The sequence below is a fragment of the Crinia signifera genome, chromosome 4 (genome assembly GCF_055691185.1).
Source record: "Crinia signifera chromosome 4, ASM5569118v1, whole genome shotgun sequence".
In the NCBI taxonomy this organism is placed as follows: domain Eukaryota; kingdom Metazoa; phylum Chordata; class Amphibia; order Anura; family Myobatrachidae; genus Crinia; species Crinia signifera.
In genome coordinates, this window is record NC_139220.1 from 277,958,882 (window position 1) to 277,986,412 (window position 27,531).

At 46.9% G+C, this 27,531-nt stretch overlaps 1 protein-coding gene and 1 long non-coding RNA gene across 29 annotated transcripts in view; one reads left to right on the forward strand and one right to left on the reverse strand.

Annotated features, from left to right (window-relative positions):
* The window catches only part of CAMK2B (calcium/calmodulin dependent protein kinase II beta), a 116,023-nt gene that overhangs the window by 65,949 nt on the left and 22,543 nt on the right, over positions 1 to 27,531 (reverse strand). The window lies entirely within an intron of this gene.
* LOC146075441 (uncharacterized) overlaps positions 6,813 to 27,531 on the forward strand; it is a 68,729-nt gene continuing 48,010 nt past the window's right edge. The window contains exons 1-2 of the long non-coding RNA XR_014473574.1: positions 6,813 to 6,860; positions 9,860 to 10,001. This is a non-coding gene — a long non-coding RNA (uncharacterized LOC146075441). The remainder of the gene's footprint in view (positions 6,861 to 9,859; positions 10,002 to 27,531) is intronic.

Here is a 27,531-nt window from a genome sequence, read left to right on the forward strand (position 1 = left end):
CAGGTTCACAAGCTCCACAAGAGAAGGGTCAACAGTGTACCCCTCCTGTACCCAGAAAGGACTGGCTGCCAATTACGGTTCCCTAAGGACTGGTGCTAAAAAAAGGAATCAGAATGAGAAGAAAAATGTTGAAGTCCCAAAATCTGGAATCCATGAGAATCCTGTTTGTCTACATGTTGCCCACTGAAAATGGGGTGATTGGTGCCTATCCAGCCGTAGGAGAGAAAATGGTTCCAAGGCATTCATGAACGGACTCAGCGCACCTTTAAGCCCTACCCCCTCCACATAAAAGTTTGTCCTCCTCATGATGTAGAGTTAGCCGAGTTCTATCATTATTAATATTGTATTTTACACTACTGAAAAGCAGCCAAGGATATAGGAGCAAGCGAGGAACCAGGGAACTATGGTTGAGGAGCCTACAAGTGCAGTATTGTTGTGGAGTTGCCATTACTGTTCTGCACTGACAACAGTCAGGGGTCACCCCTTTTATTACTTATCTCCATGTTCAATGATTTTTTTTTTCAAGATGTGCAGTGAATCCTGTTTAGGATTCGCTGCAGATTCGCAAGGTTCTGGAGGGCAGGAGCATTCACTGCTAGCTCTCCCTCTTCCCCTATTAATGCCTCAGGGCCTCGCTGCCCCTGACGGCAAATTTTAAACAACCCCCCCCCCGGCGAATGCCGCAGGGAGCCGGGGGGACGGCAGAAGGCAGGGAGATGGAAGCCTCCCTACCTGCGCCGGAATGTGTGGGGGAGAAGGAGGGCTGGCGGGGACACAGGCAGCAGAGGCTGCCCCCCAGGAGAGCTGGCAGGGGATGTGGTGTAGGGAGCGCTGCGCTGGTCCCGCTCCATGCATATGTAATGAGCGGGACCGGTGTCAAGTGAATATCTAATAAACGGCTCCCCGCCCCCTGCTGGCAAATGTGTATAAAAAAATAATAATTACAAATTAAATATCATGTGCTGCAAGCACATGAATGCAAATAGCATGCCCCTTCACATAATAAAATTACTGCTTTTTTGACACCAAAAAAAAAAAAAAACCTTTATTTTAAAAGATCACATTCCAGTTCACCTTAAAAAGATGTTGAATGCAAAATCACGGCAAAAATCACGGTGAAAGCAGTTCTCTATCCTAACATTGAATACACTCTCAGCGAATCACAGTGAAAACCCCATTGAAATACAGTACACCAGCAAATTGCAGCGAGCATGAAACGGTGAACTGGCCGCCATTCACTGTTCGCTTTCGGCGAATAGTGAACATTGAATAGGGTGAAAAAGATCTTCAGTGAAAAAGATTCACCGAGAGTGAAAACAGCCCAATTCGCCGCAAAAAAAAATGGTGAATGAGGAGCATTGAATACTGGCCTTAGCTGCAATAAGATTTTTTTTCACCCCACAGATTTATTACAAACTAGCTGACCCTCCCGGCGTTGCCCGGGAAAACCTTGGGGTTTTTTTATTTCCAAAATTGCTGAAAAATGTAATCTTACAGTATGCTGTGCCAAAGACCTAAGATTGTAATTTGTTGTAGATTTCACCATAATGTTAGAATGTGTTTGCATTGATACTCAATGACGGCAATGAATTCAGGTGTGGTGGTGTTGATTGAAACACAACGATCCTGAGTTGATAACTTGTATGTGTTGATGAATTCTACATCCACTCCTGAGATTTAGCACCTATGACATAGCCTCAAACATCTGAGGGTCAGAAATCGGTACAAAATCAGAAAGGGATGTGGCCACACCTCCATTTCTATACTTTCAATGGTACAGTTTCTACGATGTGTAAATACAGGTGCTGAGTGCGTGGAGACCGGGGTGGGCGTTACTTACCGCGCCATAATTAATAAAAAATTCAACGCTCCCTGCCACTCCCGCTCCCCCTCACCAATCCAGCCTGCAGCAGTCTCTGAGGTCTGGAGATCTGTAAAGCACATGCAGAGGTCATCTCTACCAGTGGGGCAGCCCCTGAGTGTGGGAGCATGTCTGCAGGCCTGGCCACATGACGTCATAACGCGACGCAGGCTACCCGCACAACACTGCAATGCACCACTGGGAATGGGTGCAATGGGCCAAATTCTTCCCTACACCCGCCGGGCCAATCCACCGATCCAGCCATCGCAATCATCAATGGGTGCATTGATAAGGTTTGGAGTGTAAGAAGTTGAAGAATAAGACTGAGATAAAGATTTTCCATGTTAAAGTGTACAATTGACTCAATAAATCATGAAAAGATATAAGTGTACATAGAAGTACAATCAAGAAATGCAAGTAGGATTAAAAAATAAGTTCTGATTCAAACTCATAATTGTTTGGATGGGGGTGGGTTGTGAAACAAATCTATAGGTGGAGGGGGATATGGATATTGTGGGCATAATTGGTGTTTGGTACACCTACAGGGGCTACTCATTTGATGGGATTTTCACTACAGTGTCATGGTCACAGTGTCACCATAAGGGGATTCCCAATTCGGGTCCAGGTGGTCTTTTAGGAACCCTTTACAATCCCGTAGGTCTCTTCTCCTTGAGCCTACGGTCTCCCTTAATAATAGTCAATCACTGAGGGAGACCATAGGCTTTAGGAGAAGAGACCAACGGGATTGTAAAGGGGTCCCTAAAAGACCACCTGAACCCCAATTGGATTTCCCCCTACGGTGACACTGTAGTGAAAATTTCTCATCAACTGGGGACCCCCTGTTGGTGTACCAAACACCAATTATGCCCACAATATCCATACCCCCCTCCACTTATAGATTTGTTTGGCAACCCACCCCATCCAAACAATTATCAGTTTGAATTAGAATTTATTTTTTAAACCTACTTTTATTTCTTGGTTGTACTTCTATGTACATATATTTTTTTCACGATTTATTGAGTAAATTGTACACTTTAACGTGGCAAACCTTCATCTCAGTATTATTCTTCAAATTCTTACACTCATAACATTCAAACGAATACATGCAGCGCTCATGCCCATCGACCAAACATTATCTATGAACCAAAAGAGTCTGGGACACCCTCAAGGCAGAGCAATGCCTAACATACAACTGACAGGGTGAGTGCAGTGTATCCACTTTGTATTGATCAAGGGGTGCATTGGCCAGGACAAAGATTTCTCAGTGCAACTGGCTGGGGAGCGCAGTGACAGGCTGGAGGACTGGAGAGACGGATATGCGGAATAAAGAAAAAACGGTACATTAGGTACAGTTTTTATTTGCTGGTACAGACTGTTAAATAAACGTCAATTTTTTATGTGTTCTGTGTGTTGTACTGTTTTTGTGTGTGTGATGTAGTGTATGTGGTTGTGTGTGTTGCATGTATCTGTCCAATGCGTAAGTGTGTGAGGTGTGCTATGTATATACAGTATGTGTATGTTGTGTCTGTGTGTATATGTGCAATGTTTAAGTGTGTGTTTTGTGTATGTTGTACTGTTTCTTGGGTGTGTATGGTGAATGTGGGTGTGTGTTGTGTTGTTAGAGGTATGTTATGTGTGTGTGTGTGTGTGTGTGTGCTGTGTGTATCTGCCCTATGTGTAAGTGCGTAAGGTGTGCTACGTATAAATGTGTGTGCCGTGTGTATCTGTGCAATGTTTAAGTGTGTGTGATCTGTGTATTGTACTATTTTTGGCTGTTTGTTGTAGTGAATGTGGGTGTGTGTTGTGTAGTTAGAGGTATGTTATGTGTGTGTGCTGTGTTTATCTGCCCTATGTGTAAGTGCGTAAGGTGTGCTACGTATAAATGTGTGTGTGTGTAGTGTGCCGTGTGTATCTGTGCAATGTTTAAGTGTGTGTGATCTGTGTATTGTACTGTTTTTGGCTGTGTGTTGTAGTGAATGTGGGTGTGTGTTGTACTGTGAGTGGTGTGTTATGTGTGTGTGTTGTGTGTATCTGCCGAATGTGTAAGTTTGTGAGGTGCGCTACATATACATGTGTGTGTAGTGTAGTGTGCTGTGCCTATCCTGGCAATGTTTGTGTGTGTTTCTGTATCTGCACAATGTTTAAGTGTGTGTGTGTTTGTTGTACTGTTTTTGGGTGTGTGTTGTAGTGTATATGGGTTTGTGATGTACTGCATGTGGTGTGTTATGTGTGTGTTTTGTTGTGTGTATCTGTCCAATGTGTAAGCGTGTGAAGCTCGCTACGTATATATGTGTGTGTTGTGTACTATGTGTGCGTATGTGGTGTACTGTGTGTGTGTGTGTGTGCACGTGTACAATGTGTTCATTTGTGTGTGATGTGTGGTCTATGTATATCCTCATTTATTCCTAATTGTTTAAAGTCTCCACCATAGTGTTAGAATGTGTCATTCATACTCAATGACAGCAATGAAATCAGGTGTGGAGTTGTTTCTTCGCAACGGTTTCCCAGATCGTCGATCCTTTTCCCAGATCATCAATTAAGGCAAATTAAAACTTGGTGTTTTTTAAATTTCTAAGTGAAATTTCCCAAAAACGGCTTCGAGGTGCACACCACCGGGTACAGAGGTATCTTGTTGCAGAATTTGGTGGCTCTGAGTGCCACGGTGTGTCCGCAATGCAACGGACACGCACACACACACGCACGCACACAGACTCTTCAACTTATGTGGTGTACTGTGTGTGTGTGTGTGTGCACGTGTACAATGTGTTCATTTGTGTGTGATGTGTGGTCTATGTATATCCTCATTTATTCCTAATTGTTTAAAGTCTCCACCATAGTGTTAGAATGTGTCATTCATACTCAATGACAGCAATGAAATCAGGTGTGGAGTTGTTTCTTCGCAACGGTTTCCCAGATCGTCGATCCTTTTCCCAGATCATCAATTAAGGCAAATTAAAACTTGGTGTTTTTTAAATTTCTAAGTGAAATTTCCCAAAAACGGCTTCGAGGTGCACACCACCGGGTACAGAGGTATCTTGTTGCAGAATTTGGTGGCTCTGAGTGCCACGGTGTGTCCGCAATGCAACGGACACGCACACACACACGCACGCACACAGACTCTTCAACTTATTATATAAGATCACATCCAGGGAAAGGAGCTCCAATAGCCTGCGATGGGTCAGTAAGTGCCATCACTTCTGGGGGGCTTTGGGTGGTCTACCATCTGATGATCAGGCAAGCACGTGTGCTACTAGTAGGGAGGGGTCTGTAAGACGGTTACAGTAGTTACCTCCAAGCTCCTGAATGCCTCACAGAAACCTATGGGGGCTGCTATTGCAATCAGACACAGGTGTCTGGTATGGAACACCTGCTGTCATACATCCAGGGGATACTTACATTTGCAGGTATTCCCAAAAAACCTTTTTCCTAGAGATACTGTATACAACAATGATAGTCTCCAGCATCTAGCTAGCAGCTCCTTATTACTGGGTGGTTGCCGATTCACCCCTGTAATGAATACTTTAGTTTATTTGCTCATGCATAAATTATAACTGTTAGTGGGAATATGTTAATAAGATTTGTTAGGAACTTTGATCTGATATTGTAAAAAAAAAATACTGAAACCTAAAAGCAGGTGTGGTTTGACCGGGGGCTGATGCTTATTAGATCATGAATATGTCAAAAACAATAACATCACTAAAGGAGCCCATACACGCTGCGATCGCGGCGGCTCCGTTTTGTACTTTGAGATGCGCGCTCCCGCGGCATCTCATCGTACAGTACAAAAAGTATGTGCTGCACATACTTTCTGTACTAGCTTTTCATTGCATCGCATTGCATGTACAATGCATGCACAAGGCATGTGATGCGATGCGATGTGTACTATTTAAGTACAAAACGCACGGCCACAACAGAGCGTGTATGGGCTCCTTAAGGGTCAACCTTCACAAAGTGATAAAGTGGAGAGTGATAAACAACCAGTCAGCTCCTGTCATTTTTAGATCCAGACTCTAACATGAAAGTTAGGAGCTGATTGTCTGGTTGGTTATAACTCTCCACTTTTTCACTATTAGACGTTTGATACATCTGGCCCTTTATATAAAAGGCTAAGGGGCCAGTTTTTAATGTATCGCATGCGATCTGGGTGGAATGTAACCACCCAGGATTACATTGAAAAATGCGATATTAGCGCTGGGAGGTTTAATACCACAAGCGCAGGGACAGGGCTCCGAAAGGAGCCCGTCCCTGCAAAGTGCTGAGCCAGGCTCCAGAGGGGCTGTGCAAGTGCAGTTAGCGCTGAGATCCCCTGCTGACCACGCTGACCGCACTGCCCTGTCGGCAGTGCGATCAGCAGCCCATAGGCTACAATGGGCTATCGCCATCTCAGAATGGCGATAGCCCAGGGATGCGAAGCTTGCTGCCCGATGTTGATACATCAGGCAGTTTTGCATCCCCTATAGACACCTATGGGGGATGCGGCCGGCGGTGGTGCAGGGGGGATCGCAGCAGGGATCAGAGATTCCTGCTGCAGGCCCTCCTGATACATTGCTGTGATACTTAATATTTATGGCTAACCCCCCAAAACAGGTGTTTTCAGGTATTTAGCCCATGGTTGCCTACCTGACCCTCTCCTTCAGGGAGAAAATGCTCTGTTCTTGGACTTCCCCGGTAATGTATGATTGCCATCACCTCTGGTACAACGCCTTTCTTACCAATTACCTAGCTCCCCACAGGTGATGGCAATCATTCATAACCAGGGAAGTCCAGGAACAGAGCATTTTCTCCCTGAAGGAGAGGGTCAGGTAGGCAACCCTGAATTTTAGCCGCAAATATTGTTTGATAAATGCATCAATAAAGCCTCACCTTTTTTAGTTGTAGTAACACCAATGACCACTAGAGGCCAGTAGATGGACCAAATTACTCCTTAACAGAAAGTGAAACCTAAATGAAATTTTGAAACCTCTTCTTGGATATGGAGCTGAGAAGACAGAGATTGGAGGTAGGATCAGGCTTTTAACCATACTAGATGGCCCTGGATATTTTCCTTTGTTTATTGACATCAGTACTCACTGTTCACAATTCCTGTATAACTTAACTAGTTAAAAGCATACTTGCCTACCTGACCCTCTCCATGAGGGAGAAAATGTTCTGTCCCTGGACTTCACCTGTGGTGAAACACCTTTCTTATCAATTACCTAGCTCATCACAGGTGATGGCAATCATACATTACCAGGGAAGAACAGGAACAGAGCATTTTCTCCCTCATGGAGAGGGTCAGGTAGGTAAGTATGCTTTTAACTAGTTAAGTTATAAACAGTGAGTACTGATGTCAATAAACAAAGGAAAATATCCAGGGCCATCTAGTTTGTCGCATTATAGCATTTGTCCTAGCTGCCATAAATGTACCAGGCCATACAGTATATCCAGTAGTCTGTCCTGAATTAGTCTTACTGTTACAATTACTGTTGGAGAGCTTTATCTTTCGCTTTGTCATGACTTGTCCTCCATAGATGTATGTATTCCATCCTAGGTACTCACTGAAGATATCAGAGTATGAAAATCTCCTTTGCTACTCCAGAGGAGGAGCTGACCCTCACATACAAACTTTCTCAGAAAAATAATTCAAAGGGAGCGCTAAAGGTTTTATCCCAAATACTAACAATATTTGCATGAGCCATAAATCCAGATCATTAGGGAGACCCGCGGCTTTAGTCTCATCTATATATAAGGCTCTACTCACCACTCCTGGCTCTCCTTAATTAACTTGGCCTGGATGCCCGTCCATCCAAAGTGTCACTCTGGTACATGCATACTTCCCAACATGACCCTCTTCAGGAGGGACACATTGCTCTGCTCCTACACTTTCCTCTTAACTTATAATTACCATCACCTGTGTTGAAGCACCTTTCTTAGCAATTTACCTGTTTCAACACAAAAAAGTCCAGGAGCAGAGCAATGTGTCCCTCCTGGAGAGGGTCATGTTGGGAGGTATGTACATGTCTAGCAGATAAAAGATGTCACCCCAGGTGCTTATATAGGTACTTGTGTAGTTTCACAGCGGTAGTTAAGTAGTCAGCGTTGCATCCCTGTCAGAATGAGCATAGTGTTCCCGCGGCCAGCGTAGTTAAAAGTAGCGTAGTGTTTCCGTGAGCATCCCTGTCAGAATCAGCGTAGCTTAGTGTTCCCGCGACCACTTATGGCAGGTATGAATGTTTTCCTGAAACACCCCAATTATCTACTCCAGCCCGAAGCGCGGCGAGCGCACGCGTTACGCATCCTCCTGACCTTTTCATACCCCCACTATCCACGTCAGCGTGGAGTTGATTTTATAAAGTGTGGTGAGCGCAGCGAACCACAGAGCCCGAAGCGTGGCGAGGGGACACCGATTACGTTACATGTATTCCGTTTCCCCTCGCGGAAGTGCTCGCCATGCTTCGGGCTCGGAGGCTTGCTGCGCTCGCCACACTTTATAACATCAACTCCACGCCAACGTGGATAGAGGGGGTATGAAAAGGTCGGGAGGATGCATAGCGCGTCCCCTCACAGAACTTGCTGCGCTTGCCACACTTTGGGCTGGCGTGGATAGTGTGGGTTTCAAATGGAGGCATTTGCCAGTATGTAACATGGAGCACTGGCAAATGCCTCCTTTATTGTGCATGAGACGCAATTGCGTCCGCACCCCCTCTTTGTGCAGGAGACGCACTCGCTACCGAACCCCTAACCGTGTCGGCAGGCTTGCTGTACCCTGCCGCAATACTTACTCAGACGCAGAAGCGTATCAGGTGCTTCTGCATCTCAGATGCTCCTGCGTCTCAGACAGATGCAGCTCCTCTCCGCCGGCCCCCACTGTGTGAGAGACGCTCACTAAGCTTGCCAGGGACGCCGGGAACAGAGATGCAGTTCCTGGCAACAGTACGGTGAGTAGCTCCTTCATGTGGACACTACACTGACTACGTAGGGTTGACGCGGAGTCACTCCGCTGACTACGCTAGGCAGCCGTTCGGCTACGCTGATAACGTAGCTTAGGCTGCCGCCGTGAAACTACACAAGTAAGGCAGTCATTGGGAAACTACACAAGTACCCTTATATATACAGTATTTTACTAAATACTGTATACCATATATACTCGAGTATAAGCCTACTTTTTCAGAACAGTTTTTATGCTGAAAAAGCCCCCCTCGGCTTATACTCGAGTGAGGGTCCCACTTGAGTCAATAAGTTTTCCCAGGTTTTTTTTGTTGTAAAATTAGGTGCCTCGGCTTATATTCGGGTCGACTTATACTCGAGTATATACAGTATATAAGCACCTGGAGTGACGTCTTTTATCTGACGGGACATTTTCATCAGATTCCAAATAGACGGCCAGACCCATTTCAATCTGCAGAGACCATATTGGACTGCAGCGCCATTGTTACACCACTGTTTGTAGCCTGATCTTGTATGCAGCGATATCTCTCTCGCTGGGGGGTATTTAATCCCGGGTCACGACTGTCGATCTGGCCCGACAGCCGTGACCCTGGCCTGTTTTCGTTTTGTTCGAACGCAGATCGCCAGGCGCGATTCATTGTCCCACTTCGCGATCGGCGGAAAGGGGGCTTGTCTGCGTAAACGGCCATGGATTGTCGATATTCGGCCGCGATCGCGACAATTCACGGCCGAAATCGGCAAACCGGGCCCGACTGCTTTTAAAGTCGGGCCCATTCTGTCGATCTGCCTCTTCAATGCTGTCGGTAAAGACAGCATTGAATAGGCATTCACCACAATTTCCCACGTTGTAAATAGTGGCCCAGATTGAATACCCCCTTCTGTCTGTCTGTCTGTCTGTCTCTCTACCTATATATTCATTATAAATCACACACAGTACAGCATGGAAGAGACACATGTCGTTAACTGAGATCTAGTACAGCACTAGTCTAACCATGTCACCAAAGGAATGACGTCTTCCAGTGTGAATTTCCATCAGTGATTGTAAACAATTTGTCTCCCTTCCCCTCTTAGGCCCCGCCTCCTACGCTGCTTTTTATAACCCAAGATTGAGGCCAGTTCCTTGGAGAAGCAGCTGAGGGGCTGAAATGAGGTCACGCAGCATGAGTTATGAGGTAACGGTGCTACTCAAGGTGAAAACATTCTATACCACAAGGTGTGTGAAAGCGAATATTAAATCAATTCACATAATTAAATCATTATTTCAACATGTGTGTGAACAGCACTCAGCCAACTGCTCTCAGTGGGCGTGAAATGTTCCATTGTGGAACCTGTCAGCGCATTACGGGAACACTGTAGTGGCCATGGGGGTCATGGGCGCCATTTGTTCTTTTATTAAATAATTTCTTCTCCCTAGGAGAGCTGAATACAATGTCAACCTGGGTTTTGTCTAACAACAAAAAACTATGCTTGATTTTTTTTGTTGCGGTATTTATTTGGGATTACGGTATTTGTCAGTGAAACTAAGCAGAATGCCAGGCAATTGCCATCAGTGACGTACATATTAGTGCCGTTCAGTGGCATGACGTCAGTGTTGGAGGGTGCTGTCTGTGTATTGTCAGAGAATCCTCTCATTAATTGGCTGCTGGGAGCTTTCAGACTGTCAGTAGGTATTATCTGCTATGGCCCATCGGCCGGTGCACATCAGCTGTCTGTCAGTGGGATCTATATGCCCTGTGTCTGCTTGTGGCTACTTGGTGACGTCTGGCAGTAGATTTGTCAGGGAGCATTCAGTGTTTATCTGTCTGTGTGTCTGTTGGCAGTGTGTGGATGTGTCTGGATCAGGTTGTTAGTTATGCACAGAATGTTCTGTCTGATGCATTGAGGCTGCTCCACATACTACCTGCAATGCAGAGACTGCCATCTCCCTTGTAACCTCTTCTGTGCCAGGGTGAAGCTAAACAGCTGCTACATTACTCATTGTTTGTCAATGACAAACCTATAAACGTCCCCCTAGTTAGCGGGAGCAGAGTGTAGCTAAGGTCTCCTCTCTTAGATTGGAGCAAATAATCAATGTGTGTAGCCCCTTTTTTGTCAGAGACTATTTAACCTACAATAACCCCTCTAATGGGGCCTACACACACAGAGATACCGGCATTTTCTAAGCAATCTCACTAGATCGCTTAGAAAATGCCCCTGCATCGCTCCGTGTGTAGGGGCCATAGAGATGCATGGTTCCGCACATCACTATTGTCTGGCGATTAATATCCAGCATGCTGGATATTAATCGGTCAGGGCCAGTGGTCTTACCAGAGACCACTGGCCCTGACAGATCGTTTAACACTTATCGCTGACACATCGCTGTGTGCTGAACGATCTTGCTGAGCGTTCTGAGCAATCTAGCATCACCCAGAATGCTCAGCAAATCTCTTCATGTATAGGCCCCTTACATTCTACACTCCAGGTGTAACTCCAGATAAACAAAAGGAAAAAAATAATCAAAGAGAAAATACCAGACATCCCTGTATAACCAAAGTTGAGTTTGCCCAATGTACTTCCACGCCCTGTGACTGATATAATAAAGGACATAAACCAAAGCCAAGGAATGAAACTAGTTTCTACGGGTGGATCAGAGGACTGGGGCTGGTGACAATGGGTGGATCAGAGGACAGAGACTGGTAACTACAAGTGGATCAGAGGACTTGGGCTGGTGACTATGGGTTAATTAGAGGACTGGGACTGGTTACTATGGTTGGATCAGAGGACTGAGACTGGTGATCAGAGGATGGGTGGATCAGAGGATTCGGACTGGTGGTGACTATGACTGGATCACAGGACTGGGACTGGTGACTTTGGGAGGGTCAGAGGCCTGGGACTGTTGACTATGGTGGGTCAGAGGACTGGGACTGGTGATCAGAGGACTGGGACTGGTGACTATGGGTGAGTAAGAGGACTGGGACTGGTGATCAGAGGACTGGTGACTATGGGTGGATCAGAGGACTGAGACTGGGGATCAGAGGACTCGGGCTGGTGACTATGGGTGGATCAGGGGACTGGGACTAGTGACTATGGCTGGATCAGAGGACTAGGACTGGTGACTATGGCTGGCTTCAGCGGGCTGGAACTGGTGACTTCGGAAGGGTCAGAGGACTGGGACTGATGACTTCGGAAGGGTCAGAGGACTGGGACTGGTGACTATGGGTGGGTCAGTTTCCTAGGACTGGTGACTATGAGTGGGTCAGAGGACTGGGCTGGTGACTACGGGTGGGACAGAGGACTGGGACTGGTGACTACAGGTGGATTAGAGGACTGGGACTGGTGACTACGGGTGGGACAGAGGACAGAGACTGGTGACTATGGGTGGGTCAGAGTCCTGGGACTGGTGACTACGAGTGGGACAGAGGAATGGGACTGGTGACTATGGGTGGATTAGAGGACTGAGACTGGTGACTGTGGGTGGGACAGAGGACTGGGACTGGTCACTATGGGTGGGACAGAGGACTGGAACTGGTGACTACGGGTGGGTCAGAGGACTGGGACTGGTGACTATGGCTGGACCAGAGGACTGGGACTGGTGACTACAAGTGGGTCAGAGGACTGGGAATGGTGACTATGGCTGGACCTGAGGACTGGGACTGGTGACGTTGGGAGGGTCAGAGGACTGGTGACTTCAGGAGGGTCAGAGGACTGGGACTTGTGACTACGGAAGGGTCACAGGACTTGGACTGGTGACTTTGGTAAGCTCAGAGTCCTGGGACTGGTGACTATGGGTGGATCAGAGGACTAGTATAGATGACTACGGATGGGTCAGAGGACTGGGACTGGTGACTACAGGTGGGACAGAGTACTGGTGACTTTTACAAGGGATAAGCTATTTTTCACAAGGGATAAGCTATTTTTTTTACATGGGATAAGCTATTAAAACATAGGTTGAACTCGATGGACGCAATTCTTCATTCAGCCTTATCTACTATGTAACTACTCTATGGGTGGATTAGAGGACGGGGACTGCTAACTACAAGTGGATCAGAGGACTGGGACTGGTGATTATGGGTGGATCAGAGGACTGAGACTGGTAACTACAAGTGGATCAGAGGACTGGGGCTGGTGACTAGGTTAATCCGAGGACTATGACTGGTAACTATGGTTGGATTAGAGGACTTGGACTGGTGGTGACTATGGCTGGATCACAGGACTGGTGTGACTTTGGGAGGGTCAGAGGCCTGAGACTGTTGACTGTGGTGGGTCAGAGGACTGGGACTTGTGACTATGGGTGGGTCAGAGGACTGGGACTGGTGATCAGAGGACTGGGACAGGTAACTATGGGTGGGACAGAGGACTGGGACTGGTGATTATGGGTGGATTAGAGGAAGGGGACTGGTGACTACAGGTGGATTAGAGTACTGGGACTGGTGACTATGAGTGGGACAGAGAACTGGGACTGGTCACTACGGGTGGGACAGAGGACTGGGACTGGTGACTATGGGTGGGTCAGAGGACTGGGACTGGTGACTACGGGTGGGACTGGGACTGGTGACTATGAGTGGATTAGAGGACTGGGACTGGTGACTTTGGGTGGGACAGAGGGCTGGGACTGGTAACTATGGGTGGATTAGAGGACTGGGACTGGTGACTATGAGTGGGTCAGATGACTGGGACTGGTGACTACAGGTGGGTCAGAGGACTGGGACTGGTGACTTTGAGTGGGTCGGAGGACTGGAACTGGTGGCTACGGGTCGGTCAGAGGACTGGGACTGGTGACTTTGAGTGGGTCGGAGGACTTGGACTGGTGACTACGGGTTGGACAGAGGACTGGGACTGGTGACTTTGAGTGGGTCGGAGGACTGGGACTGGTGACTACGAGTGGATTAGAGGACTGGGACTGGTGAATTTGTGTGGGACAGAGGACTGGGACTAATGACTACGATTGTATTAGAGGACTGGTACTGGTGACAAAAGCTAACGCTCCAGATAGAGTGAACCTATATATTTTTCTTTTACCTCCTTCATGATTGGTACAAGTAGATTATCAACCACATATGTGATCAGCATCAATGTTACACTAACCTAGGCTTACCCTTTAAACCAGGGCACTTCTGAATTACACTGGCTGGCTGACTGGTTTTAATCAGCCATAGAACCTGTGTAATTCATGAATGTCCCTGTTTCCTCGGTCATACGACAGAAATACATCTATCCTGTAATCTCATTTTCTGCAAGGTGGAAATTAATAATATCTGCTCCTGATCCAGTTTCCTGCAGGATAAATGAAGATCCTCTGGGCTTTAATCCATTTCCTGCCAGGTAGAGGTAAAACATCTGCTAACTAGGCAAAAGGCAGAGACATATCATCTATCTCATACCCTGCCCTGGCACATAGGATAAGAGCACCTGTTAACCCCTTGCTGGCCGGACAGCAAACATAGCCATATAATGGGTGTTCTATCTCAGATAGGATTTAAAATAAAATAAAAAAACAGCCCTGCCAAATTTTGTTCCATATCTCTGTGATCCCATTAAGATCTGCAGCGGTTAAGCAATTAGCAACCTTTGACCGACTCTCCGTTCACCCACGCTCTCCAAGTACAACTGCTCCATTCACTCTGTTCCACACACAACAAAAGCATGAGGGTGGTGTATATTTAAAATGTGTGTGTATATATATATATATATATATATATATATATATATATATATATATATAGTCATGGGTCGGGTATTAAGGGGTGTTTTTTTGGGCATGGGAAGGGTTAAGTCCAGCACACATGAGGCTGATTTCCCAGATTGAGACAGTTGGGGGATGTAATGAAGAGGGGGCGCAGTGGGAATCAGCTGGGGGTGGGGGGTTGGGGAATAGATGCGACAGAGCGGTCTCCATGGTAACCAGCACCACACAGTCAGCAGAGCACGCGCCAGCATGAGGAATATTTATAACCATAGATTCGATCTAACATTGGCAGTGAATGCCAGCGCTAACCTCTGCTATTCCTGTACTGACCTAGAACGCACAGCGCAGCCACTGCTCTTCCAGACCTGACCCACAAAGAGCTTTGTCACTGTCCCCACAGCCCTTTCCTCACTTTTGTTTACAAACCATACATCTCGCTGTACTTCCCTATGGACCTGCAGTCAGAATTGTTATCGGACCGATATCTGAATAGATCTCTTCTTATTTAGTTATTAACACCTGTAGGCAACACTGGTGATAATAGTAACGGCCCCTGCACATCACCATCCTGCACTGGAGAAATCCTATAAGAACCCTAAAGAAATAAATGTATCCAGATATCTAACTGAAGCAACTTGCATGTTCCCAGCCTCCACCCTTCATTTGGCTGTGGTGCCGTTCTCCTACCAGCATCCCTGTGTGTGGGCAGCAGCCGTACATTCCACCATCTGTGCCTCGTGCCATCTGTATAGCGCACAGGTGGGGTATGGGATAAAGGATGCTCACAGTATTGCTCTTAGACAAGACTAGGACATTATACACAAAAAGAGTCATGTAGTCTTTATTGCATAGCAATAAACCCTATGGTGAATCGGATGGCGGTGAAATAGTATATGTAGTAGGCTACCTGGATGCAGGCATTGCGTTAGTGCTTCGTCCAGTGTTTCCCAACCTCGGTCCTAAAGGAAGATGCACCAGACATAGCTCTCTACATGCATCCCACCATTCAGTAACACATACGCTTGATAAAAATCAGAGCTGTCATCTTTGCGATAAGGGACTTCCGAATTTGTGACCAGGGAGTCCTTCTGTGCATGCGTCAGATGACATGTGCATTGCAGGGGGCACTGGGATGGATTTGGTTTAATCCCTCTGCGCACATTGGGCCAAATGTATTAAGCCTTCACAAGAGATAAAGCAGACGGTTATGGAGGGTGATAAAGAACCAATATGTCCCTAACTGCCATTTCTAAAACATATCCTTTAACATGGCAGTTAGGTGCTGATTGGCTGGTTCTTTATCTCTCTTTATCACCCGTCACTTTATCTCTTGTTAAGGCTTAATACATCTGATCCATTGTGAGAAGATTCTCATAGGCTTCAACTGGACAGCACCATCTAATGTATACCATCACAGCAAATGCATCCAAATCTCCTTAAACTGAATTTTTGTAATTTTTACAGCATTTTTTCATGCTCATACCTTATGGGGGGTATTCAATGTCAGGGGCACGGCTGTCGAGCTAGCGCGACAGCCGTGCCCCTGTCCCGTTCTCGGTGAGCTCGCCTCGAGCTCGGCAGTCGGAATTCAATGTCCCAGCCGCCGAGCGGCGAGAAGGGGGCGTGGCCGCGATTTGCGGCCGGGAAGTGACGAGCTGCAGCCGGCAGCTCGTCACTTCCCGGCTGTTCTCGGCAGAACGAGCCCGACAGCTAGAGATGTCGGGCTCGTTCTGCCGGGAAACCCTGTTCAATGCTGTCGGGGAAGACAGCATTGAATAGGGCCCGTCGAGCATCTCCCCCACGGGAGATGCTCGACGGCGATTGAATCTCCCCCTATGTCTGCATATCATGGACCATGCGTATGACATAGCTTCCACTGAGTCCGGAGATCTACATAAGTACCATACAGTACCATACATTGTCTCAGCCTGCTACAGTTCAGGATATTTTAGCCTATTCTGCATTAGTCGATCAGATGCTTGTAGTCTAATGCCCCCCCCCCCCCCCCCCATCATTCATCAGAGACCCCCAAATGAATGATAGAGGTTCACTGCAGAATTTCCTCAAGTGCTTATTAAACATCTCATTCCAAAACATTAGCCATTAATATGGAATAGTTCCCTCCTTGCTGTTACAACTGCTTCTGTTGTTCTGGTATAACCATTAGCATTATATTTTGATAATGGCTGCAGGGATTTGCATACATGTGAAACAAGAGAGAGAGTGTGTGTGTGTGTGTGTGTGTGTGTGTGTGTGTGTGTGTGTGTGTGTGAGTGAGAGAGAGAGACATGGAAAAAGAAAGATGGAGGGACAGAGAGGGACATGGAAAGATCGTGAGAGATATTGGAGAGGGACAGACTTGTGGAAAGAGAGAGAAACGTGGTGGTAAATAGAGAGAGACATGGGGAAAAAACATGTGGGAGAGAGAAACATGGGGTAAATAGAGATGTGGGGAGAGAGGCATGGAAAGAGGGAGGGACAGCGAGGGACATAGGGAAAGAGAGATACATGGGGAAAGATAGATGTGGGAGAGAGATACACTTGTATAGATATGGGGAGAGAGAGATGTGGGGAGAGAGAGACATCGGGGGGAAATAGAGAAAGATGTGGGGAGAGAGAGAGATAGGAAAATAGAGAGAGACAAGGGGAAAGAGAGAGAAGGACAAGTGGACAGAGAAAGAGAGAGAGATGTGGTGAAAGATGGAGAGAAGTGGTGAAAAAGAGAGGCATGGAAAGAGGGAGGGACAGAGAGGGACATAGGCAAATAGAGATACATGGAGAATGATAGAGAGATGTGGGAGAGAGATAGACTTGTGGGAAAAAAGAGAGAGACATGGGGGAAAATAGAGAGATATATGGGGAGAAACTCAGAGAGACATGGGAGAAAATAGACAGAGATGTGGGAGAGATATGGGGCAAAATATACAGAGATGTGGGGAGAGAGAGACATGTGTGGAGTGAGAGACCTGGAGAAAATAGAGAGATATGGGGGAGAGAGAGAGAAACATGGGGAAAGAAAGATGTGTGGAGAGAGAACCATGGTGAATGATGGAGAGAAATGTGGGGAGAGAAAGAGACATTGGGAAAGAGAGAGCGAGACATTTGAAAGAGAGGGAGACATGCAAAGAGTAAGAGGCATAAGGAAAGAAAAAGAGATAGGCGCGAGAGAGGCACGGGGAAAGAGAGACAAAGAAAAGACATAGGATTTATTCCGCAACCAATTGCCAGGCTGGAGGTATTCAATTAGCCGTGAATACCAATCACAAGCTCCAATGTAAATACCAGCGCAAATTGAGTAGCTATCAAGGAATGCAAATGCATTTATTTTTGAATGTTGGGTAAATACTGGTTGTTTTTGCAAGTAGCCCACAAATGTTGGACAGCTTTATTTTTACACTGCAATTTAGATTTGAGTTTGGACACACCCCTCTCATATAAAGCTAGATACACACCATACAATTATTGGGCCAATTTGGCAATAATCGGGTGATTGGCCTCAATTATTGTATAGTGTATAGGCATGAGTGTTCCAGCATTTCACTAATGAAATTGCTAAACAAACCCATAAAAGCATTACTTCATCTATCCGCTCGGTTGGTTTAGACAAACTCTCAGCCTCAATTTTCCGATATGGCGTAATGTGGGTACATGCTCAATAATCTGCCCATGTTTAATATGTTTTCTGACAATATGTCTTACACCTTGTGGATGTATATGTGCAAAATCCATGTGATGTGGTGAAAAATCGTTAGCTTCTAATAAAAATTTGCATAACGTGTAGCACAGATACTGGGGCTTTCAGTTTGCCAAAAAATCTCACATTTTGGGATTTTGCTTTGCAGGGATTTTCCCTCAGGGCCCACCATCTGGAAATAGTCACAATTATTTAGCATTTACGGTATCAGATTGTTTTTCTCTGTAACAAATAAACAGTATGACCATGACCCCTATATTGTGTGTGGAAGAAATTGCTGAGCCCGCAAAAAAAACAAATCCCCATATGTATAATATAAATTACTGAAACGCCACTGAAGTGTGGCCGGCTGGCCTATATAATAGTCTGGTAAGGGCTGCTGCTCTTTCTGGTAAATGGAAAATGCAACTGTTGTGAATGTTATTGGAAAGCATCTCGTTCCACTTGACCTTAAATTAATACGGCCTGATTCAGACCTGGTCGCTGCTGGGCATATTCACACAGTCTCTGATTATCGATACACTGCGCATGTGTGCAGCCCGTGGTAAGCACATATGCCCGACACCTGCTAGCGAAGAAATGTTGCTACTTTTTTGCCTTTGCTAGCAATTTGTGAGGTAATTGACAGAAAGTAGGCATTAACCTGCCATTAAGGGGGTGCTAAGAAAAACACAGGCGTGACAAAAAACCCACTGGGAGTGGCGGGGAAAACACAGGCATTTCAGGGGAAGGTGTGTGACGTCAGCTTCAGGCTGGATATGCCTGTATTTACCAAGTAAGACCTCTGACTGGTGCCCAATGGAAAAATCATTTGATGGAGAGACTAATGAAGGATTTTGGACATTTTCACTCAGCTGTGAATTCTAAACTAGTTGTACACAGCAATCCTTTTAATTCGCAAGGTGGGATTTCACGCTAGTGGGGTGATCACTGGACACTGCTAATTGGCTCAGCAGTGACCAGGTCTGAATTACCCCCATAGATAGATGGTATTAGTGTAAGAAGGATAGAAAAATGAATATGTACTATAATTTCTCCACATAAGGGGACAGATTCTCTAAGCTTCAAAAGTGTTAAAATAGAGAGTGATAAACAGCCAGCCAATCAGCTCCTACCTGCCATTTTTTAAACACAATCTGTGGCATGGCAGGTAGGAGCTGATTGGCTGGCTGTTTATCACTCTCCATTTTATAACTTTTGAAGCTTAGTGCATCTGGCCTAAGAACTGTGAGAGGTAACAAAATCCAGGGTAAGACACGTGCTGCTGTTACCGTCTATTCAGAGAGGAATGTCACCAATGGTGGGGTTGATCATGACCAAATATGAGCCAACCTGCTGGTAACCCAGTACAGTGCTAGCAACTGGTGACTTACAATGAATACACACAGGGCGGGATGTACTAAACTGAAAATGCAGTAAAAACCCTGTTATTGGGGTTTTTACTGCATTTCAGATGCATCAAAGCCTCACCGCCAGGACTAAGCTGCCTATGGGCTTCTTTTCGTGATTCCCGCCACCCCACCTCGCCTGGTGTCCGTGGAGCCTCCAGCTGTGCTGACCAGACCAGTGACCTCCTACTCCCTAGCAACAGAGCATCCCCTTTCCAGGTGCAGGGAGGCGCAGCCCAGCAGTCCCTGCAGCCCTCTGAACAGGAGGCTGCTGGACACAGGAGGAGGGGGAGAGCCACGAGGACCCGCTCACCACCAACAGCTACTTCCCAAAGGGCAGCCCTTATCACAAGAGCTGCCCTTTGCGATACTAATTGCATATGTTTGTACTGTACATATGTGTTTAGTGTCTTTTTGCGATGTGTGGCGGGATGTACTGCAGTTGCTTGGTACATCCCGCCCACAGACAGAGATGAATATAGTAAAGCAATGTAAAGCTGTATACACACTAGACAATATGCTGTCTGATCTAGCTTAAGCTACACAGTTGGGCTGGGTAGAACCTAAGGATTTACATGATCATGTTAAAGAAGATTAGATGGAGTGTGGCCCTCGAACATTACATCTCTGTCTCACCCAGCCATGCCCAACACATCAGGTACAGAGAACTGGATTCACCATACCGTACGTCAGAACTGCCTTTATTTTGGGGAAAGGCTCTCTCCTTGACCCATAGTCAACTCTTTTTCCTCCCTACCTATCCTTTTTTGGTACTTGTGTAGTTTCTGGCGCCGTGCTACTTCCGGTTTTTACGCTCAGCAAACTATCTAAAATAAACTAACTTAACTCCATGCCAACATGGATACTTCATACCCCCACTATCCATGTTGGCATGGAGTTGATTTTAGATAGCATGGCGAGCGTAGCGAGCCACCGAGCCCGCAGCGTGGGCGAGCGAAGCGAGCCCCGCAAGGGGACTCAGATGCACGACTACACAAGTACCCCTTTTTTTTTCTGACATATAGACATACAGACCTACCTTCCTTATTAGCTTCCAAACCTGTTTATCATCAATATTAGTATCCATTATGTAATTATTTGGTGTTTTAGTGCTTCCTATGTTTATAACTTTGAGGGATAGTTACCGGAACTACCATTGGTGCAGCGGATGCATTGTACCGAGGCTCCTGAGTGCCTCCCACTGCTGTGTGGCATAATGTGAACTTGGGTTTGAGTGGAGGAGGGGGGGGGGGGAATATATTTTTGCACCTGGGCCAACCAATCACAAGTTCTGCCACTGGTGAGGCTTGTATAGAGATAAAGTGGAGAGAGCTAACGAGAAGGCCATCAGCTCTGAACTGCCACATTACAGACTGTGGGGCAGATGTATTAAGCCTTATAAATTGATAAACGTGAGGGCGATAGAGGGATAAACGTCCAGCTCCTAACTGTCCTTTATGAACCACAGCCTTTAACATGACAGTAAGAAGCTGATTGGCTGGTTGTTTACCACTCTTTATCACCCTCACATTTATTACTTTTTAAGGCTTAACAACTTTGGTGGTATGCCCGGAGGACATTTTCTGGGCTCAGCTGCACTGCCGCAGCGGGCTGTCCCAAAAAATGTCTGGGCATACCACGATACAGTAGGTGCGCACCAGTGGTGCCCCCATCTGTGCACCACTGGCGCACCACCTCTAGGGGCACCCCTCTGTCGTTCCCCCCATGTGGTAACCTCCGGCTCCGGCCAGTCCTGACTCCAGAACGGGGATTGCCTGCCGCCATTCACAGCATGCGCCGGTGGCTGGCCCCGCTCAGGAAAGTACAGGGCTGCCCAGGAGCTCGGCCGCCCGGGTCCCTCAGAGCCACCCCGAACATCCCGGAGCCTGCCTGGTCACTGCTGTGAATGGAGGCGGGGGCAGCGGCAGGACTGGGCAGTGAACAACAGGGAGGGCAACAGGGGAGGGGGCTCCCCCTAAGTTCTGCAGTGGGTATTTCTGGGGTAGGACAAACCTGCCCTGGTACAATAGGTTTGTCCTTCCCTAGAAAAACCCACCACTCAAGGGGTTAATACATCTGCGCCCCCCCCCCCCCCCTGAAAAATGTCAGTTAGCCGCTTTGGGTCTGACTTTGGATTGTCCCCTAAGGGACATGGGAATCCATCTTTACAGTGTCACACAACCAAGGGCTTGGCCGCAGAAGATGCTACATCATGCCTTGTGCCTTTAGGTTGTAGGTTCCAGTAATAAAGAGGTGTATTAGCCGAGCTAATGGTTCCAAAATTTCCATTTTTCAGTGTCTGTGAAGGATTCCTTTGCAGATAATGCATTCTCCGTCCACATTCCTTATTGTGCACCCATAAACTGCTCCTGATTAATCACACCACAAACCATCTTTCTGAGAAATATTCCCGCAAGCACTTTGGTGCCTTAGGACTTTTATTTCCCACTCACAGATACTATTTCGGGCTTAACTGCAGACCGTTAGATGTGCACCAGCTTTATAAACTGATATTTCACCCAAAATATACCATTTAGTTTAGGTTATGCACTGAATATTGTTTACGCTATTCCCAGTTTAAACATATAATAAAATAGACCCCTCTTTTACATCACTTGTCACTCTTACTAGTAGTAACTTATTTCTTCTGCTCTACTTCCTAGGGTATGTAAAAAAGAGATGCATCTGTGATGCTGATGAACTGCATGGAGCTACATTTAATAAAAATAAATACATATAATATTACAGGTAGATGCTTAACATAAAGGATAACATCCGAGATAGAAATTAACACGATAAAACATTCAAACTAGAATATTGCTGGAAAGAATGACCCAATAATGGATAATGATGGACTATATCACTCTAAAAAGTATCCACTAGATTTTTGAAGCCCAATACAGAACAGATAAAGGTTAAGGGAAGATGTATGAAACAATGGAGAGAGATAAAGTACCAGACAACCAGCCCCTAACTACCATGGTACAGACAGGGTTTAAAAGTAATAATTAGGAGCTTAGATGTCTTACGGTACATCACTCATCACTGAATTTTCTGTCAAATCTGTCACTATAGAGCAGGGTCCCCCTCCTGGCCCCCGGCATTGTGCTGTGGGGGTGTGTGGCTAAAATGACACGCTCACTCTAGCCACGTCCCCAAACAGGTCAGCTCATCCGTGGCTCCGCCTCCCAATCCGCCCCTGTTTGTTCTCAGTGACGGCCCTGCCTCACTGAGCTGGTTGCCGGCAGAGGACAGCCAAAACGTCGGCAAGTATGCCATAGAGTGTAGATTACAGAATATACTTTACAAAGCATGTGAATGCATCATCAATCACCTCTTGTTAAGACTGGGACAAGGACTGTTGCCTCCAGTACATAATGCCCAGTGTTCCCAGTTCCTTGTGTACACACCATCACCTTTTTATCTGATTCAAACAAGGGATGGACATCGCATTGCAATGTTTATCAACCATTCATGGTTTTGAAAATGGTAATGGTTTTACCATCCGATTGCACCATTCTGATGGTTGCCACCATCGAATGGTAAGCAGTAAATAGTGTTGCAATGCTTGTACTGGGTCACGCTTCCAGTCCCATCCGAAGGGTTGATGTGCACAGAAGTTTTTCACATGTGCAAAATTATTATTATTTTTTGTACATTTTTTTTTCTATCAAATTATTTTGATGCGATGGTTAGTTATCATTTGATGTTGGGCTTCTGATGTCCATTCCTAGTTCAAACCCAGCAATATAAAGCTGTCTGATTGGCTGTGTCTGTTGCTATGTTACTAGGAACAAGAACCTGTGCTAGAATATGGGAGAGCATGTACATTTATATTTAGACGATCCACATGCTGATGGTGACAGTGATGCACCATGTCATCCTTGTTTCATAATGATCACTTCTTTCCTCTTATTTAATGATTTAAAAGCTCTTATGCTGTATTTTGACAGGGTCCGGCGCTGCTCTGCTGGCCAGAGCAGCAGTGAATAGACACTGTGTGCATGCAATGTCTATTCCCAGAAACAGAGGGGCTGAGGCATGGCCAGCGGCTCCACTCTGACCATGCCCCACAGCAGTGAAAATGGGGGCATAGCTTTGCGGGAGTGTCAAGAACATAGACCACACCCCCAAATGTTGGGTGCGCACCTTCAGAGCACACAGTGTCCCTAATTACATTAACAAGTTGAGAGGTATGATTATAGACATGATAACATAAATAGGTATTTCATAGCAATCAATCAGATCCTAACTATCGCTTTTTGATTGGTTGTACGGAGGGAGGGTAACTAGAAACTTGTGGACACAAAGCAATAATTTGATTGTGCACTAAAGTTTCCAGTGAGGAGCACTGTGCCCTCACTTACCTTACTGGGCCAGCACTACTTTGCACATCCCGCCCACTGATCATTATTTAAATATGTACACTGATGATCAGAGGCGTAATTAGAACTTTGTGGGCCCCATAGCAAAATTTATAATGGGGCCCCCCTAACTCAGGTCTCTACTAAAGCACACCGTTTGTGACCATCATTAGTGGGAACAGTAACAATGTGCCCCTCCAATAGATACTTTAAAATTAAAGAATGCACACATTATATAAGAAGGTATGTGGCCTCGCCTCAAAGAGTAATGCCCCTCACACATTATGTGACACACCGCAATGCCATTAAACATTACACGACCCACCCCAAAGCCCAATACACATTACGCAACACACCCCAAAGCCCAATACACATTACGCGTCACACCGCAAAGCCCAATAAACATTACGCAACACACCGCAAAGCCCAATAGACATTACGCGACACACCCCAAAGCCCAATACACATTACGCAACACACCACAAAGCCCAATACACATTACGCAACACACCGCAAAGCCCAATACACATTACGCGACACACCGCAAAGCCCAATACACATTACGCGACACACCGCAAAGCCCAATACACATTACGCAACACACCACAAAGCCCAATACACATTACGCGACACACCGCAAAGCCCAATACACATTACGCGACACACCCCAAAGCCCAATACACATTACGCGACACACCGCAAAGCCCAATACACATTACGCGACACACCCCAAAGCCCAATACACATTACGCCACACACCGCAAAGCCCATTACACATTAAGCGATACAACGCAAAGCCCAATACACATTACGCCACACACCGCAAAGCCCATTACGCAACACACCACAAAGCCCAATACACATTACGCGACACACCGCAAGGCCCATTACACATTACGCGACGCACCGCAAAGCCCAATACACATTACGCGACACACCGCAAGGCCCATTACACATTACACGATGCACCGCAAAGCCCAATACACATTACGCGACAATTACAAACTTACCAATATGCTTTCTTATTCTGTTCCACGCGGCTCCTCTCTGCATCACAGGTGCTGGAGTATGAGAGATCTGCGCATGGGGGGGGGCGCAAGTGTGCATGCTGCTGCAGGGCCACCAAAAGGTGGCCACATGGGACTGGTGGACCCAGATACAACAGGAGACCGCTGCTACTCCCCCCTAGTACTGTCTGCTCTAGCCTCAAGCAGCGCTGCAGCATTTTGAATTTGCCGCTCTCCTGAAGTAAATCACAGCTCACGGATCAGCAGCCAATCAGCCTGCTGATCCGTGAGCAGTGATTAGTTCATGGACAGCGGCAGATTTTAAATGCTGCTGCGCTATCACTATAAGTTTGTTTCACTAGTGGGGGGCACGGGGAGTTTTGCCGGGGACCGCAGAGGGTGTAAGCGGTGGGGAGAGTATCAGCGGCAGCGTGAGGCTGGGGGAGGTGGTGGCCGTTTTGAGCGGCTGTGCGTCTCTAAACACATCCACTGACCACCATACTTCACTGCCAGGCAGGATTCCTCCCTCTGCCGCCCCGCGCTGTCAGTCCCCACTGCCTGCGTCAGCGTGCCAGATCTAGGCATTAGGCAGCAGCGCAGCAGACAATCTCTCCCACACACAGTTTCTTCCGGACTCGTGTCCCGCCCCCCGCTCAAAAGTTCTTCCCCTCCAGCTAGCAGCTTCACACACACAGGCAGTTGCGGCGGCCGCGGCTCCCTAAAAAAATAATAAAATATCTTAGCACAGTGCAGGGGAGTGCTAGCTGTCCATCGGGCTCCCCAGCCGCCGGGCCCCATAGCAGCTGCACCTCCTGCACCCTTGGTAGTTCCGCCACTGCTGATGATGTACAATGGTGTTACAATGGATTCAGTATTAAATCCCGGCGGTCGGGATCCCGGCGTTCAGAATCCCGACGCTGGAATCCCGATCGCCGAAATCCTGACAAGGGGGGGACGTGGATTGCTCCCCCTTGCGGGCTCCCTGCGCTCGGCGATCGGGATTCCAGCGTCGGGATTCTGAACGCCGGGATCCCGACCGCCAGGATTTACACTGCATCCCGTTACAATGATGCTAGTCATGTCCTGTGGGGTCAAAAAAGGGGCACAACTGCTGGAGACAATGAAGTCAATTGCTGCCGGGCTCCAGGCCTTAAGAGGGCAATTGCTCCATCGTCCCCCGCCTGATCACAGCACACAGAGCAGGAATGTATATCCGCAATATGAGACAGTCACAGCAGGAAGTCACAGCAGGAAGGATAATTATTGCAAAGGACTGCTCTTGCGGTAAGAGCTTTTGGCTGCCCGACTGGCGCTGTAGCACAATGTACATAAAGTAATGGTTCCATCAGTAAGTTACGTTGGCGCAGCCATCTTTCAGTCACCTTAAGAACTTTACCCCCCACAGTATATCGGGATAGCTAACAAGCATACTTACGGGATAGCTAACAAGCTAACAAGTAAGTATGATTCCTCGATTGTCACCTGCAAGGCCCCATGGCCCCTGAGGACTAAGGTGCACACTGCTTCCCAAATCAGCAATGAGGGCGGCAGCGAGGGCCTAAGTTATATTTTTGCACCTGGGCCCACAACCCATATGTTCCCCCCTGTGCAGAAGAAAGTGTAATTTCCGCTGCTCATGCCGACTTTCTGACTGTTGAGCTTGCCTATGTTGACCATAAGCTTGTGTCACTCTTTTGACAGTGTTGACCTAAGGTATGTCGACCCTTTTAGGTGATGACCTAGTCACTGTCGACCATTAGTGGTCGACCTAGTGACTAACAGCTTACCCTAAAACTATCGCTCATCTGACGAGCCGCAGCGTCCATGCCTGAATCTGGCCCGGTGTATTTAATAAATGCAAAAGTCCGTGTAATGTGTCATTAATCCACACATCCGATGTTTCCTGTCGTCCAAATTAACACGACAAGTAATATTCATTCCAGGTGGCCGCAATGTGCTATAAAACAGCTGTAACGCTGATCAATGAGGTTGGAGGAGTCAAACAGACAATCGCATATCTGTACACTGGGCAGTTAGGACCCTATTCTGGTCTGTTCGCTCCCCTGCGTGTTTGTGCAGGGGAGCAATGGTGTGCGACCATGGTGTGCAACCATGTGCAGCTGACCGTCCGCTTTCCGGGCAGGGCGCTCGCAGACCTAAGACACCACAGAGGTGCGAGCGCTGTAGAAATTATTCGATGGTCGGTGACCATCGAATGATTTCCTCTCAGCACACAAGCTGTGAACGGATGTTTATGCAAAACATCCATTCGCATGTGTGCGGGGGATCGCGGGGTGCGAGGGGGGGGGGGGCGGTCGGGTGGCCGGGCTGGCAGTGTTTGGTGGACTGCAAAATTCGCAGCCTTGCGAGTCAACCAGAACCACGTCCTTAGTAGCAATAAAGGATACTCATGCTTAAGGTGCCCATACACTAGTAAGATTTATCTTCAGATCTGGCTGGTTGGAAAAAAACATGGTTATGGATGAGTGTCAGTTTGTCGGTTTTCCAGCATTTCCAAGCAAATAGTCAACTGTCATTTGCTCTCATGCATAACCATGTCTTTGTTCCAACCAGCCAGATCTGAAGATAAATCTGCGTGTGTATGGCCACCTTGACACATTTCTG